The sequence below is a fragment of the Saccopteryx leptura genome, chromosome 2 (assembly GCF_036850995.1).
Source record: "Saccopteryx leptura isolate mSacLep1 chromosome 2, mSacLep1_pri_phased_curated, whole genome shotgun sequence".
Classification (NCBI taxonomy): domain Eukaryota; kingdom Metazoa; phylum Chordata; class Mammalia; order Chiroptera; family Emballonuridae; genus Saccopteryx; species Saccopteryx leptura.
Genome location: NC_089504.1, coordinates 356,163,312 through 356,180,446, shown reverse-complemented (window position 1 = coordinate 356,180,446; position 17,135 = coordinate 356,163,312). Strand labels below are relative to the sequence as shown.

At 50.6% G+C, this 17,135-nt stretch overlaps 1 protein-coding gene and 1 long non-coding RNA gene across 8 annotated transcripts in view; one reads left to right on the top strand and one right to left on the bottom strand.

Annotated features, from left to right (window-relative positions):
- MSI2 (musashi RNA binding protein 2) overlaps positions 1–17,135 on the bottom strand; it is a 416,189-nt gene that overhangs the window by 295,304 nt on the left and 103,750 nt on the right. The window lies entirely within an intron of this gene.
- Positions 1,469–12,290, top strand: LOC136393779 (uncharacterized). Its single transcript, XR_010749125.1, has 3 exons — positions 1,469–2,655; positions 10,425–10,686; positions 11,872–12,290. It is a non-coding gene; the product is annotated as an uncharacterized lncRNA (long non-coding RNA).

Here is a 17,135-nt window from a genome sequence, read left to right as displayed (position 1 = left end):
GGAGCCGGGCACGTGTGCCTGACACGAGGGGAAGTCAGGAGAAAGCCACAGCGGAACGAGATGAGACGTCTCGATGGATGACGGCAGCGTGACCGGAAACCGGGTAACACACGTGCCAGTAGCAGGTATGTGACAGCCACCAATCAACGTTGGGTTGACAGAATGTTCAAATCCAAAGGGTCGGGGTGCTCACAAAAGCGGAATCCCCCTTAGACTGGAGGCAACTAGAAGGGAAAACCCACATCCACTGGGGAGGGGGCGCATGGACTAACCAGGCAGGCCGCCAGGTCTCCCCCACCCCACAGGGCCTCGTCCTGCGCCAGTCTGCCTGGAGGGCATCTAGGTGCTCCTCAGCTCACTGCCACTTCACCCTCCCTGCCAGGGACCTTCCGGGCACCCGCCGTGCGGCCAACACCACCCCCACCCAAGGGTCCTGATGCCTCTGCCTCAGACCCCGCCGCTGTGAAACCGAGGGGTCCACGCTCTGCTCAAGTCCGGCAGGCCGGCTCTCCTCGGTCCCTCCCGGCCACCACTGCACGTTAACGACTTCTTTCTGCACACGCTGGGGGCTCGGCACAGAACACTTCCAGACACAGACGGAGGCCTAACCAGGTGCTTAAGATGCAGGGCACAACCCGGCTGGTGCCAGCGGAGGGCTCACAGACCGGATGCATTTCGGCAAACAGCTAATAATAAAAGCGGGGGGGGGGGGGGAGTCAACCGGGCACTTCCAGGGGATCATCCCCCCCTCCCAACCCCCTCCGCCACAGGCACCTTTGTGACAACTTGCTTCTCTCTCCAATTAGCCTATTTCCAGCAGCCAGTGCCCAACATGCTAGGCCCTCTATTCGAGAGCCTTTTATCTAACATGCACATACTTTACAGAAAAGAAAAAGACCAAAAAAAAAACAAAAAGAAAAACAAAAAAAGGGAAAGGATTTCTAAAGTGGCCAGGCCAGAAAAACTAAGAGGATTGAGGGTACTGTATTCAAGAACAAAGAAAATTCTGGAAACCTCCTGAAAGGAGCCAGCTTGCCTCTTCCTATTAAGCAATCAAGAACTGACAGAGAGCTGGACACGCAGCCGCCGAGGAGCGCAGCAGGCCGAGGGCCACACCGGGGGCCACGCTCGCTCCCCACCCGGGTAGCGTTCCCCTTATCGCCGCGTGCAGGACGGAGCAGGGCCCCTGCCTGTTTAAAGGGGGGCAGTGGGGGGGGGGCAGAAGGAGAGAGAATCCAACCTGACGATTAACTTCCTGACAGGCCGACAGCTGACATTCTTAAGTGAACACAGGACGTGCCAGGAAATGGCCAGGCCTGGCTTTTCTCTCCCTGATAGATGACCAAAAAAAAGGAAAAAAGAAAATAAAGGCAGAAAACGAAAAAATAACCACAGTCATCCATATGTCATAAATCATGACTTTTATTGAATGCCTCACCACATAATAGCAACAGTCAAATTGAATAAAGACACCTTTCTGTAAAGGAACAAGGAGAGGCCGGACATCGCCCGCGGCTCGGTTTGGGCGACAGGGAGAAATAACTTTGAGAGAGAAAAGGGTTTGGGGAAAGCAGACTGAGCAATGGAGACAGGTGGTGGGCTTTCCCCGCAGGTCTCAGGACACGAGCCCCTGGCAGCTTGGAGACCTGGGGTGACCAGAGAGTCAAGTTAGAAGAGAAACGCGTGAGTGAAGATGTCAGGTCTTGACCTCAAGGGTGTGGGGGTGGGTGTATCTGCGAGGAGCTCAGGAGAGAAATAAGTACCTAGGACGGGGGTGCAGGAAATGTGAGAACGAGTGAAAGCAAGATGGCGGAGCCCCAGCAGAGGAACGCCAGGCTGCGGCCTGCGGTTCATCACAGCGACAGTGAGCTCATGAAATCAGCTCGGGCACTCACCCCAGGTAACACTGTGGGCCCACATCGTGGGGGAGGCATGCAGCTCCTCCTCATTCTACTGTCTCACTGGCTCCAAGTTCACTGCAGGGTCAGGGAGAGAGGCCTTTGGTTTGGGGTAAGGCCTTCCTTACCCATGGGAGGCTGGCCGGCTCCGGAACCCTCTCTCCACGTGACCCACTCACATGCCAACGCCCCTAAACTTGATGAGCTGAGTAAGAACCTAAGAAAAGAACTAAGGAAGATATTCCTCCAATGTCTCAGTCAGTGAGGTGTGAGGGGTGGTAGGACGTGAGGTCTTCATCTAGTTCTAGCCTCTTCTCCGCCCTGTTCATCTAAACAAATTCGCATTATGTGTTTTTTAAGTATTGAAAAGCAAAACAAGATATTAATGCATTTCTTTGCAAACTGTGTCACTTGCAGAATCCAGAAAAAAAAGATTTGTGGGCAAATCTGTTTGATGTGCTTGTAGTGAGATGACGACCTTCCCAGGGCAAGTTCCCACCAAGACGAATGGGCCTGAGGCTCAGACCACGGCCAGCTCTCCACAAACATTTCCTGGACGGGATCGTAGGGGCCTGGTCACCTGGCCACGGCCCCAGATTCCCTGTCCTTTGGCAAACGGAGACTTTCAACTGGGGAGCCAGCCACCATAACACAACTGGAGGAAGTGATGATGTAACAGCCGGGAGCGTTTCTGAGCAAACGCCACAGAGAACTGGACACCCTGACGTCAGTCAGAGTTAACAACTTCGGACTACAGGTAGGCTTGGGCTACCACCTCCTTTTCTATCTCCAGCACCTTAAAAAGCGCACTTATGGGTCAAAATGGCACCCAGAATGACCGTGGGCCTCCCTCGGGGGTGGGAAGCAGTCTGGGGAGGGTGGACTCCCCCTGGCATGCCGGATTGAGCAGCGAGGCAGTCATGGGGCAGAAGGCAGAAATTCCTGATTGTGGAAACCAACATTTTTCCCAAAGATTAAGACACTGTTTCTGGAATGTTAATGTTTAACCGATCAGCTGCTTATAAACAGACCAGGCTTCCAGTGGGTTAGGAAGACAGGGTGGGTCTCTGAGTTCTTTATTTCTGCTGTCTAAAACTCAAGAAGAATTAAAATTCACAGACTGGAAACTATAGATGGCCAGTGTATTCACCTAGCAAAAGTTGCTCCGACTCCAAAACACGGGGTCACGGGGAGGTCAAGACGTCCCATGCGCTGACGTGGTGCCTTTCGGGATGGCGCCCCACCTGGCCCACCCAGCGTAAGGAGTCTGAGTGCCGGCAGGTGGGAAAACCACCTTGTGTGGTGGTGACGTGTTGTGCTGAAGCCGCGAACACAGATTTCAGAACACAGTTGTTGACGTGACCTGAACCAACAGGGCCTTGTTGAAAACCAAATCCACATGGACCCTGGCACGACCCAGAGGAGGGCGCAGTGAAGATTCTGATTCGACTCCCAACTCTGTCACCTGCTGACTGTTTGACCCTGAGACAGACGCTCCATCTCTTGGGGCCTTACTGTCCCCACCTATGGGATGGGCTAACATTCCCGGTATGTTCCCGCATCACTGTCAGGATCGAATCAGATCACACGCGACAGTGCTCTGTACGCCGGCGAAAGCACTGCAGATCACAGTCTCGCAGAAGCACCCATCGCTCGCATAAACACCTCGTGGCTTTTCCATCTCAGCCACCCAGCAGCAGCGTCTGGGGGAGAAAGGGGAGCAGAAACTCGAATCTCACAGTGGCGTTGACAGCCAGTCACCTGAAAAGAGGAATCTTCTCTCAGGGAGATAAGGGAAACCATGTGTTGTCTAATTCAAGCAGGCAGGCAGCGCAAGTTCAAAGGCCGGACGGCCTGACTCAGCCGCCAGCTCCTGGGCGGCCGGGGCAAGAACGGGCAGACTGGGCACAGTGTGCCTTTGCCGTGGGAACGGGCAGCTGGGAGGGCCACCCGAGTAGAAAGGAGAAAGAGAGGGAAAAGGGAGCAGGGCCACCCCTTATCCCTAAATGGACCCCCTTTTTGTGCCCTACACCAGCTCCCCACGCCCACCACGCTCTGTGTCCTGGGTGCCCCCACTCACCCAGAGTGGCCTCTGTGCCTTTATCTTGCTGGGCACATCGTAAGTACATTGCCTTCAGTCCTAGGGAGGTCTTATGTGGAGGGTGTGACAAAGTCACACCGTCATACCCTCCTCCTCATCAGCGTGATTAGCTAACACCTTTGGGCCCTCACTCTCTGTGGGACCATTTCTACAGGCTCAGAAGTCGTTTTCTACCTGGGCTCAACCACCTGAATAGGAAAACAAAACTCCCCTGGACACAGAATCATAGCTTTCTTTCTTAGGTTTCCTCTTTCCTGCTCCTGGCTCTCTACCACGGAGTAGAATGTTCCACAAACAGCCACTCCCTACGGGGTGCTGACCTACCTGCCCAGCTCAAGGCCCGGGAAGGCTGATCACCTGCTGCCAGGGACACACATTTGCTGACCGCTAATACTCCACGCCATCCCTCTCGACATTTTAACCCTCTATTTCTCCTTCTCTCTTCTCCTTTTCAACTGAATCATGCTGAATGATCTTGAATAAACCTCACTCAATTAACCCAGGCCAATCTAAACTCAGGGCTGTGTAAGCACGAGGCACCCAGCTGCCACACCTTAGCCATCACCAAGGACAGCAAAGAATGGTGTCTGAGCTACAGGGGAATCATGAAGACCTGGTGGAGATACTGAAGACAAGGAGACCGGGACAATCCTTCCAACAGCGTGCAGGACCACTGTCTGCCGTCTTCCTCGTCCCACCTGAACCACTTCTCCAACGGCAGCTGTGCACAGAATGATTGCCAAGTAGTTTTCTTGGCTAAGGGGAACGCAGCGTTCCTCAACAGTATGAAGGGAATGATGCCAGAAAAGGGGCAGGAAATACATAGTTAGGAAGTTAAAGACTTATTGAAAATATCAGGATACAAGTTCAAGGACGAGATTGGAGACCTTTAATCCAGAGGTTGAATCTAGACTTGAAATTAATGTCAGTCATGTTGAATCCTAAATTCCCACACGCCATTTATGCCTATGGTTGCAAACACACACTGGAACTTCAAACGGCATCTCTCACAACACAAGACTGTGCTGCTACCCACAACATGTTGCAGCATAGTTTCTTTTTCTGTCTTTTACATGTTGTACAATTCTCTTGCTTTTGTTTTTGCTTCTCTGCTACTCTACCTCCTGTGACCATAACCAGAACTCAAGCATGGCCTGACCAGGTGGTGGCACAGTGGATAGAGCATCAGCCTGGGATGCAGAGGACCCAGGTTTGAGACCCTGAGATCATGGGCTTGAGCGTGGGCTCATCAGTTTGAACACAGGATCAGAGACATGACCCCATGGTTGCTGGCTTGAGCCCAAGGTCACTGGCTTGAGCAAGGGGTCACTGGCTTGGCTGGAGCCCTGCAGTCAAGGCGCATATGAGGAAGCAATCAATAACTAAGGTGCCACAATGAAGAATTGATGCTTCTCATCTCTCTCCCTTCCTCTCTCCCTTTAAAAAAAACAAAAGAACTCAAAGCATGTTTCTTATCATCTGAACTGTTTACTAGTTGCTGAGGAGACGTGGTAAATTGGTGTCCATCATCCATTCCAGTCTCCTCCTCGTAAGCCTTCCTCTTACCCAGGAACTGGAAAGCTGAGGGTTCCTTTTCCAGACTCCCTTGCAGCTAGGTGTGAACGGTGAAGTGGCAGATTCCGTGCCTCCCTGGCTCGCTTGGGCAGCACAGCCAGGGAGATGTCTGGCTATCCCACGGCAACATCCTGTGCCTTGGTTGACTCCTCATGGAGAAGCTGCCTATCTTCTTGAAGAAGGCTGGGGCAAGACAGTAGCAATGATGGTGCTTCCTGACCAGGCGGATGTGGCAATGACTCTACACCCTGCAGTGTAGTGTCAGCGTCCCACTCTGCTGGGTGGCCTCCAGAGGTCAGAAGAGGCGACAGCTTCTTGAAGTCCCAGATCTGCGGTGTGGCTCTGAGAGTTGTTTCTGAAAGCACAGCCTAGGAGGCCTTTCTACATCACCTAATGATTTCTAAAAGCATTTTCATGCCCTCTGACAAAGTTTCTGCTTAACCTAGATAGGAGTGGATTCAGTTCCATGCAACTGAACCCAGAGCCAAAACTTGGCCACAGCTCTTATTTTTAAAAGTAGATCAACAGCTTCATTTAAAAAGAAGAGAAACATGCACCAGACCCTTGAAGTTTCAGCTCTGTTTCTAACTGGTGGCTGACCTGGGACAAGATGCTTGCTAATGACCGTCGGGCCTCAGTGTGCTCACCTGTGAACCGAGAGGGCACAACCAGACGGCGTCCGAGGTTCCCGTAGGTCTGACATTCGGGGACTCGAAACCCACGGGCCCTTTCCTTTCATCATCCTTCATTTACTTTTGCAATCAACAAGATCAGTGCCCCTCAGTAGGGAAAAAATAAAAATTCCTCATTCTTACTAGAGTGGTGGCTTTCAAATCATGCTCCGGAACACCATGGCTCCAGGCCAAGTAAGCCAGGTTCCAACCTGGAGCTGAACATGTCCCCTGTGGAACGGGCCCACCCGCAGAGATGGGTCGTTTCTTCTAGAAAGGGATGTGGTGGTATTGGCCTCTGTATTGTTTACATATTTTACAACAGAAAGTCCTCATTGATTCTTTATATAATTAAATAAATAGGAAACAGGCCTAGCAGGCTGTCAAATATTTATTTATCTGTATGTACTATTCCCCCGTCCCCACCCCCACCCCTCCCCCCAAAAAAGAAATAGGTCAGTATATAAACCATGTTCATCTCTGTACGGGGACATTTATTTTAATTTTTATAGCTTTGAACGTTTCCCAAGTTGGCCATATTTAATAACCCGGTGGATTAAAAAGATAAAAAGACACGGAAGAGCCTCCTGCCCGCCCCCCCATTCCCACGTCTGGGCGGGCGGCTTCCTGGACCGGTTACGCCGCAAGTTCTGATTCAGAGAAAAGCTATTTCCATCCCCAAACTCGGATAAACGTTAACCCAGGATGACAGACAGGTGGGCAGGTCGGCCTGTTAAGATAAGCAGGTAGGTAAACAAACTATAAAGGGAGAGCTATGCCAAACTGCACTGAAAAAAAGGGGAAGTTTAAAGAATAAACTTCATCCAAGCTGAGCCAAGAGTCGCCGGTCTTTTAAACATTAAGCCTGACCCTGCAGCACAAATAAAAATGTTTACCATAAACACATACCGTTTTTATAAAAACTAGTTAATGTTTTAAATTAAGCTAATCTCTCAGACAGACTTCTGGTGAGGGAATAAAATAGGGCAACCTCCTTAGAGGATCCATTACGATAAAAATCTGTTTTATAAAGATGTGTGTATGTATGTCTTATAAAGATGTAAGTATCCATTACGGATTCTTTTAAAGATTTTACATATATCACCTCCTTTAAAATACCTGAAAATTTAACCCCAAAATTCCACTTCTAGGTATATGCTGTAAGGCGGCAATCAAAGATGTTAATGAGGAGTGATGTACAAGCACATTCACCACAGTGTTAATTATAATTCTAATAAATCATTAACAAGCTAACTATTCAACAATAGACTATGGTAAAAAATAAAGTATACTTAATAAGTCACAATACCAAGCAGACAGCGAAAACCACGCCATGAAAAACAGTAAATTATAAGGGGGAAATATTCATAACATCGTTATAAAATCAGCTAAGCAAATAACATTTGTGTGTATGTGTGTGTATTTTGCCATGAAAAAAGGATGGGCCCTGCCTGGGTAGCTCGGTGGGTTAGAGCGTCGTCCCAACAGGCAGAAGTTGCAGGTTCGATCCCCAGTCAGGGCACACACGAGACACAACCAGTGACGGCATGACTACGTGGGCAACAGGTCAATGTTTCTCTCTCTCTCTCTCTCTCTCTTTAAAAATCATTTTTAAAAAAAGATGGAAGAAAATACACCAGAGTATTAACAATGGCCATCCATCTCTAAATAATAAACAGAGTTAGGGAAATGTTTACTTAGTTCTTGTGGTTTTCCACAATTTCCCCAAGTTTCTGTAATTGGAGGAGTAGGGCAGAAGCAGGAATAGGAGTTCTAACGAAACCAACTACCCAAGTCTCTCCTTTCTGTAAACATCCAAGGTGGAGTCAAAGAGTTTTTTAATCACAGACCAATCACGTAATTCTACCCCATCAGATGTCTGAATGGAACAACATAACTCACTTGCCATGCCTGGGACTGGGGTAGTGTTTTAGTGTTTTTAATTCATTAATTTGAATCAGAAGTATTTGAAATAAGACTTTTATGGGGCTGAAATGTACAGTTATCTCCCTTTTTAGAGCCCATTTAGCAAATTAACGAGAAAACAGCAATACTCAGGAAAGTTACCGCACCCACTACCATGTGTCCTATATAAAATAACTACTACAGGATTCTCAGGAGGGTGAAATGAGATCGTCTTATAAAGAATGCTGGGAAGCCCTGGCCGGTTGGCTCAGCGGTAGAGCGTCGGCCTGGCGTGCAGAAGTCCCGGGTTCAATTCCTGGCCAGGGCACACAGGAGAAGCACCCATTTGCTTCTCCACCCCTCCCCCTCTCCTTCCTCTGTCTCTCTCTTCCCCTCCCGCAGCCGAGGCTCCATTGGAGCAAAGATGGCCCGGGCGCTGGGGATGGCTCCTTGGCCTCTGCCCCAGGCGCTAGAGAGGCTCTGGTCGCGGCAGAGCGACGCCCCGGAGGGGCAGAGCATCACCCTCTGGTGGGCAGAGCGTCGCCCCTGGTGGGTGTGCCGGGTGGATCCCGGTCGGGCGCATGCAAGAGTCTGTCTGACTGTCTCTCCCCGTTTCCAGCTTCAGAAAAATACAAAAAAAAAAAAAAAAGAATGCTGGGAAAAATAAAATGCTATGTCAGGCATAGTGAGATACTATTACTATCCTTAAAGTTCTGCTGTTTTGAGACTTTGACACACGGTTTCTTAATTATTAATGAGGTCATGTCCGAGCACCAAGGGATCTGTGGGTCCCAGCTCTCTGTGCAAAGAAAGCTCCCTGTGATTGTGGCAACAAACATCTCCCTGAGTAAAGGGTCCCTAACATCCCCCGTGGGACCCATGACCTCAGATAAGTTAGAAATACAGCTCACAGAAGCAGAATCGATGGAGCTGGTGGCAGATGAGTTTATCTGAAATCAAAGTGTTTAATCTATAATCAAACCAGGTCTGGCAGGGTCCCTCTCTACTTAGAACCAAACAGAAACATCTTGTGGTCAGTTGGCCATCACAGAATACCCCAGAGGTCTCCACGCAGAGCAGATTAGTTTAGGGCTGAATCCTGACAACATGTTTCCCAGGACCTTGCTCTCTTTGGGCTGAAAGAACACCCAAGAGCCATAGAGGTGGCAGGTGAGACGTCAGCCTCAGGTCACACACTGGGAGCCAAAAGGATGTTTAACAAGGCCCTTTCTCTCCCCCCCCCCCCCGACTCCATGTTACTATGTCACCCAACCCCTTCCGGATTCCAACGGCCCTTTCCCACAGCGTATCTGAGTTTGTGAGGTCTGCCGAAATGCTCAGGATGTGTCAGATACACCCGAGAAAAGGCAGCGCCGTGTGCCCTTGAGCACCAAGTCAGGCCTGAGCAGGAAAGGGCACGCCAGCTCCCCTTCAAGGCGGGCGGCCTTCGGGCGACCCAAGCAGGTGGCTTGAAATTAACTCGCTTGGTTAATAATTCAAACCCATGGTCTGGGCAAGTTTTAACGTTTCGATGTTGGTTTACAATTAACCCAGCAACAGAGTTTTCAGGCGTTTGAGTTTTAATTAGTCTATTGATTTACCAATCTGACTCCCGTGCCCTTCATTCTGTCTTCCATCCTCATGAAGAAGGAGTGATGGCTGCTGGGACTCTTCTGTCCCCCCAACAGCCCCAGACCGTGGCCCTCTTCCTCCCCAGGGGCTCGGGATATGAAAAGCCTGAAAGCCTGGATTCTTTGAGGCCTTGAGCAAATGAAGGTGTCCTGTCCGTGGTTCTGTTTCTTCATCTATAAAATGGAACCACAGCACCTACTCACAGGCCTGGGGTGACTATTTAATGAAACGATTCACAAAAACCCTCCGATGAGCGTCTGACACAGACGCAGCGCCCAGAGCCCGGGCCCCTCTTTTCTCTTCTTGGTGGTTCAGAAGCTGTCAAAATTGGTAATCCGAACCCTTTGTTGCAACATCATCATTAGCAGTTCTGAGAGAACCGGGGAGGCGGTGTGTCCCAGGTGACACTTAACCAAGGACAAAATCAGAATGAAGTATATATTTATCAACAGGAGGGTCCTTTCCACTGGCAGATGTAGGCATGCTTATTTAAAAAGGCCTGTCCGACATGCTTTCCTTCTAGGGGAAGGACAGACTCCGAGACGTCGGAGCCCTTCTCAAGGTCACACCGCTTGGAGGTGAGAGGCAAACACGTCCCCGAACTGACCACCCCTCGTAAGCATCGTTCTCATCTGCTTCCAGGCTGCGGGCTGCGGGTGACGTGCGGAGGAAATGCACGTGTCCCGTGACCTGCTGCAGTTCTGCGCCAGAGCCAACAGGTGGCATGACATCGGCTTGCCGCGGGGACAACTGTGATGTCATCTCAGCAGAGCAACTACAAACGGTACAGAGTGTCTGGTGATTCCCAGCACCAGAAGTCAATCAACAGATCAAAAGCAGGCCTGGAAACCAGCGTCATCAGTTCTCCTGTGAAGCTCACAAAGTAGTTCGGAGATGCAGCCTCGTAAGGAAATGATGGGCAGAGGAAATCCCATGGGGAGGACAGTCTGAAACTGTCTCTGCCCCACAGACTGGCGAGGAGAGGCTGGCAAACCACGATGTTTTACATCCCCGTTCCTTCAGAGATGCTGCCCCTTCTTTCTAGAATGTTTTTCTCTCCCTCATCTATCTAGAGACAGACTAAACTCCTAATCATCCTTCAGAACCCAAATAAGAAACCTCCTCTTGAAAGCCTTCCCTGACAATCCCCTTCCCGGCTCACCCACCAGCACCTTGTATCCAGCCCTAGAGCTGGGCCCACTACGTAACTTCAACCTAGAATAGTAATTCTACCTAGAATATTAATCTACCTAAAATATTAGTCCTAATTCTGTGGTTCTCAAACTTGGGGGTATTATGACACCTTTATCCTCTTAAAAAGCCAGGAACACCCAAAAGCTTTTGTTTATGTGTGTATTAGCTATCAGTGTTCATTATATATGAAATTAAAACTGAGACATGTTAAAACAGGGGGGAAACACCATACCATCAGCCATCAGAGCCAAAACATCAACAGAGGCCATGGAGCCGTGGAAAATTCCACTGTACATTCATGAAAGGAGGAGAGTAAAAAAGGAAAGTAAATGCTTGGAGTTGTTCCAAAAAGAAAACGTTCTGGTATCACAGACTCCTTGAAAGGGCCTCAGGGACACCGTGTACCCCCAAACCACACCCTGAGGAGCCGTGTTCTAGCTCACTGGTGTGCACGTCCATGTTCGCTGGACTCCGGGCGCTGCTGAGGGCAGGGTCTGTGTCTTATGTCTCCCTGTGTTCCTGACGCCCAGGCTGCAGAACTGCCTTTAACATCTCCCTCCTGAACCCACCAAAGGCCAGGAACCCCACAAACTAACTGTGGCTCCCTCTCACGGGAGAACTTACTGTCCACACCATCCTCCACCCGGCCTCCAGGACCCAGCTCAGCTGGACGGGGCCAGTCTGGCGGGGGAACGGGCCTCTGCGCCCAGGACTACGCTACGGGAGCCCCGCCCTCCCCCAGGGTGAGCTCTCCTGCAGATCAGCTACGGGAGCCCCCGCCCTCCCCAGGGTGAGCTCTCCTGCAGATCAGCTATGGGAGCCCCGCCCTCCCCCAGGGTGAGCTTTCCTCAGATCAGCCATTCGGGGGATGAGCACTCGTGCCGTTTATTTACAGAGGCTGCTCCTTGGAGAATGCGGACCTTTCAGGCAGGGATTTCAACCTTCTGATGTGCTTTCCACTGAGCCCCTTAACAAGCCTCTGGGGAGGGACCCAGGAGGTCGGTCCCATGGTTCCCAACTTACAGAAGCTTGAGGTGGCACTGAGGACAGGGGCTGTTCTGGGCTACGTGGGGACAGGCCACGGCTTCTCCAATGCCCCAGAATCTCCCCAAAGCTCAACAAGGCAACATCCTCACTGTGACCAGTCCTCCTTGAAATGCCCTTGAACAGAGGCCCCAAACTGTGTCTGCTCCACCCCCTGCCTCTTCCAGCCGCTCCCCCACCTCCATCTACTACACACGGAGTAGTTCCCACCAGCCGCAAGCTTCTCGCTTTCTCTCCTCACACAACTTGAAAAAAATCACGATTCAGGAAAACGCCCACACGCCTTGCTCGTGGAGCACGGAGCCACTCCTCTCAGCACGGCTCTGTCTCCGCTCTACAACTGATAGTGGAGGAGGAGAAGGCAGTTCCTTTTTAGACCAAAATGCTGCCTCATGCTTCCCCTCCCAGGCCCCTACCTGGGCGTGCATTTGCAAATCTACTGTTGATATCACTATTTGAAGGCGCGCTGGGGCCTGGAGAACAAGCCAAGGGCTCAGAGGATCCCAGGCCAACTCCATCTGACAGCCACAGCCTGAGCGCTGCCAAGTCTGACTGACTCGCGGGATATATTTAGATGTGGGGGCGGCGGGGGGTGACACACTGTTGTGCGCTGAACTCAGGAACGCTGTGTTGGTAACGACAGACTAGCAAATAAACAGCCGACAGCCATCCGACTACATCATCTGGCATCCCGGGCACAGAACCCTCGCCTCCGTAAACTACACAGATTTCAAAAGCCACCCACACGATCCTGGTGTAAAAAAAAAAAGCAATTAGAAAGACTTCTGCAGGGCAATCCCCACAATCCTTCTTTGGAAATAAACCTGCCCCTGTTCCTCCCCTCCACCTTTCTGGTCTAGGACAGAGTATCAAGCAAGAACAAGGCTAAGCTTGTTCAGTCAAGCCTGCAAGAGGTTTTGTTTTAAATATGGGCCTCCCCACCATTAGCTACTACAAGTGTGGAAATAAAAGGTAGCGGGTTTTATTCTTATTTCTTCTTTCAGTCAAGAGATGGAAACCCCGAGCGCTGGGGGGTGGTCAGAGTTACTCATGACTGACCCCTTCACCGGGCGATCCATCTTTAGGGGAGGGGCGAGGGGCGGAGAAGGACCCAGGTGAGGTGGAAACCCCGAGCGCTGGGGGGTGGTCAGTTACTCATGACTGACCCCTTCACCAGGTGATCCATCTTTAGGGGAGGGGCGAGGGGCAGAGAAGGACCCAGGTGAGGTGGAAACCCCGAGCGCTGGGGGGTGGTCAGTTACTCATGACTGACCCCTTCACCAGGTGATCCATCTTTAGGGGAGGGGCGAGGGGCGGAGAAGGACCCAGGTGGGGTGTCAGACACCCGCACAGAGACCAACCCTGCCAGAGGGTGGGGACCTCGGACACGTGGATTTATACCCTATTGGTCTCAGTTTGCCAACTAACTGCAAGGTCAAGAAAATAATACCCATCATCGGGAGAATTCAGTCATTCATTCCACACACATGTGCAGAGCTTCTACTGTGCACTGGGCACTGCAGAAGAGGCTGAGATACCCGCAGATAAAATCTAAAGTGGAGGACGAGCTGCATGTAGCTCTGACCACCACCGGAACATAGTAAGTGCTCAATGCATGGGGGCTCCTCTGCCACCAGGACCAGACCCCTCCGTTTGCTCATCTGCAGCCTGTCCCACGTCACTTCCTCCCTCGCATGACCTTTGGTTGGCTCTTCTAGCACACTGAGATTTTGAGCAGGCTATTCCCCCTCTCTGCCCGGAAGGTTCTTTCCACTCCTCCTGACCTCACTCCATTCATGCTAAGTCAGCCCTGGAGCCCTCCAACAGACGCCTTTGTACCATGCTCTCCGCCACCCTCTCCTCTTGCCCAGAGCGCTTATCACAAGTTACACTGATGCATCTATCGGTGGGGTTGTCCGAGTGTCTCTCTCCCTAGTTTCCTGTCAGCTTCGTGCAGGCAGAAGTGTCCTTTTTCACCCCTGAATCTCCCCTTAGCACCCAGAAAAGTACTAGCAGGTCCCTCATGCTTGTTGCTGGGATGGATGGATGGATGGATGGATGGATGGATGGATGGATGATTAAACGGATGGATTACTGGACGAATGGATGGATGACTGGACGGATGGATTATTGGACGGATGGATGGACAGATGGATGGATGATTGGATGAATAGATTACCGGACGAATAGATGGATGGATGGATGAGATAGTACAGATGATTGTATGGATGACTGGATGGATGGAGGGGCGGGGGGCAGGCGGATGGATGATTGGGTGGATGAATGGATGGAGAGATGGATGGATGGATGATTGGATGGATGATTAGATGGATGGAGGGGCAGGTGGGCAGGCAGATGGATGATTGGGTGGGTGGGTGGGTGGGTGGATGGATGGATGGATGGATGGACGGACAGGTGGATGGATGGATGGATGGATGGATGGATGGATGGATGGACGGACAGATGGATGGATGGATACATGGATGGAATAACCACTTACTGGAGGTAGCCCAGATGTCCTCACAGGCCTCTCCTCTACCTCCAGATACATAATTCCATGGAATTAGTCCCCAAGCATACACAATCACTGTGCCTCAATTTTTTCATCTGTAACAGGAAGTTCTAGGAAATATTCAAGACCTTCAGGGTTTTGTCATTTTTTTTTAATTGTCTCAATACAGGATACATTTCTCTGAACATGGCTACATCTTTAGTGACAGCAAATTCTTTTATGAAATAAAGTAAATTAGGTATACAGTTAACAGACGGGAAGTGCCATCAGGTCCTGAAAGCAGGGGTTCCTTTTTTTTATTTTTAAGAATACATTGAGACTTTTGTTTTGGGGAAAATGCTGGACTGTGAAGGATAAAAGCCAGCAGTACAAAAAGGGAGAGATAGATTGATAGATACAGAGATAGATACATAGACAGACAGACAGACAGACAACCTACGCAGGCATCTCAGCAACACATCAGCTTAGAGCACCAGGAAGGTCACTCATGCCCAGAGAAGTCCTACAGTTTCTGTTTTTAAGACCAGAGTCATCCCCAAGGGGAGCTTGGGATCGCAGGGACAGAAGCCAGAGGTCTTTCACACCACATACTCAAGGGCCCAGCCTACAGTTGTCGTGGTCCCTGCCTGCAGGGGTGAGGGAGGCCACGGTTCTTGTCTGGGTGGAGCACGGGCTTAAATGCAAGCCCATTAGAGAAGCAGAGCCTTAATTTATCAATTAGACACCATCTGTGGATTGTGTTCCTTGAAATAATTGTTGAATCTGACAATGCGCTGCGGCTTTACAAAGTTTCTGCCATCCTTGATGCGGTTTAATTAAATTTCTGCACTTAACTCTGATTGCGTCGAAAGCGCTGATGCCTTCCACAGATTGAGTTCCTTGGCCACCTGCTGTGACAGAGCCAGAAGCCTCCCCAGAGCAGGGGAGATATGTATTTTCTCTTATTTTTCAGCCTCGCCTTTTCTCAGTCTTCACCCAAAGGGAATCGAGTCTCCCGCTGCCCAGGGCGGGGGGGGGGGGGGGGGAGCAGGACGGGGCGGTATCTCCAAACCCAGCCCTCAGAGAGCCCTCCGCCCCACGCCACCCACACAAGGTCTTCCTGTTCTTTTATTGTGTCTCACTGAGTTAACAAAACAGAATCCCGGACTGTTACCAAATGCAGAGAAGCGGCTTAAAATAGAACACACAATCACTGTCACAGGCGGCGACCAATAGCACGGGGTTCAGGTGGGAGCTGCTCTGGCTGTTAAGTCCCGCCCCCCCAGAAGGAAAATGCAGGTCAGCACAGGAAGGAACCCCCACACCGGGAGGAGGCCTGCGACAAGGGGTCCACGTTAGCTGGTTAATCTTGATAGAAGATCCTGGGCCATGTCGTTCTTTTCCAAGCACATCTGGAGGGCTGTTCCTCACCTGCCTGGTCTGAGAAACAAGGACCCCACCCACACAGGACTTCCCATGAGCCTTCATTCATTTACTCTGCGCATACGTGATACAATAGACATGACTTAAAATCTGTCTCTTATAAATTTGATGACCCTAGGCACCTCTCATAAGACAAATCACACAATATTTCTCCTTTCAGGACTGGCTTATTTCATTTAGCATAAGGTCCCTGAGGTGTATCTGTGTTGTAGAACGGGTCAGAATCCTTTCAGGACTGGCTTATTTCATTTAGCATAAGGTCCCCGGGGTGTATCTGTGCTGTAGCACGGGTCAGAACACCCTTCCTTTTTTGAAGGCTGAATAATACTCCATTCCGTAGACACACACTCTGTTTATCCATTCATCCATCAATGCACGTCTGGGTGGTTTCCACCTCCTGGCTACCGTGAATAATGCTGCTACAAACACTCTTGTAAAAATATCTGTCCAAGTGCTCACTTGCTATTCTTCTGGGTACAGAACCAGATGTGGAACTGCTGGGTCATGCAGTACTTCTATGTTTCATTGTTGGAGGGACCGCCATACTGCTTCCACGGCAGCTGCGCCATTTCAAATTCCCACCAGCAACACACAAGGGCTCCGTTTTCAAACGGAAACTTTATAAACTAGAATTCACGCGCCTGGGTTGAACGCTGCCCTCTCCAGATTGTTCTCATACAAATATCCTAGGAGTGGTATGACGTAAAGGCGAGCTCTTGGGCATGGATTTTTCTTTTCCCCAAGTAGGAAACATCAGAGGGGTGGACCGTAAAGAAAGAAAAGAATGAGGGGAAGGCCAGGCGAACAGGTGTGAAAAATAAACTTGGCACATTTTCCCCCCAGGAACCACATGGCTCCTCTAACTCAAAACCTCAAGTTCAAATGATTTATGGACTACAGCTCCAGAACCATAAAATAAAATTCTCCGGAAACGCAGTCACAGCAGGCGATGGATCATTACGAGGGCCACTTATGCAAGCCGTAAACTCGCGGGGCAACCAGAACTGGGTCAGATATTAATTTCCACGGAGGACAGGGTAACTGCCGACGAGCTACTCCACCGTCTCCCTCTCCAGATGACCCAGTGTGCGTCCACCTCCAGGCAGCCAGCAGACCCTCAGGTTAGGGGGTGAGGCCTGCAGCTCCCCCTCCCCCACACGCCAGCCCAGACTTCCCACACC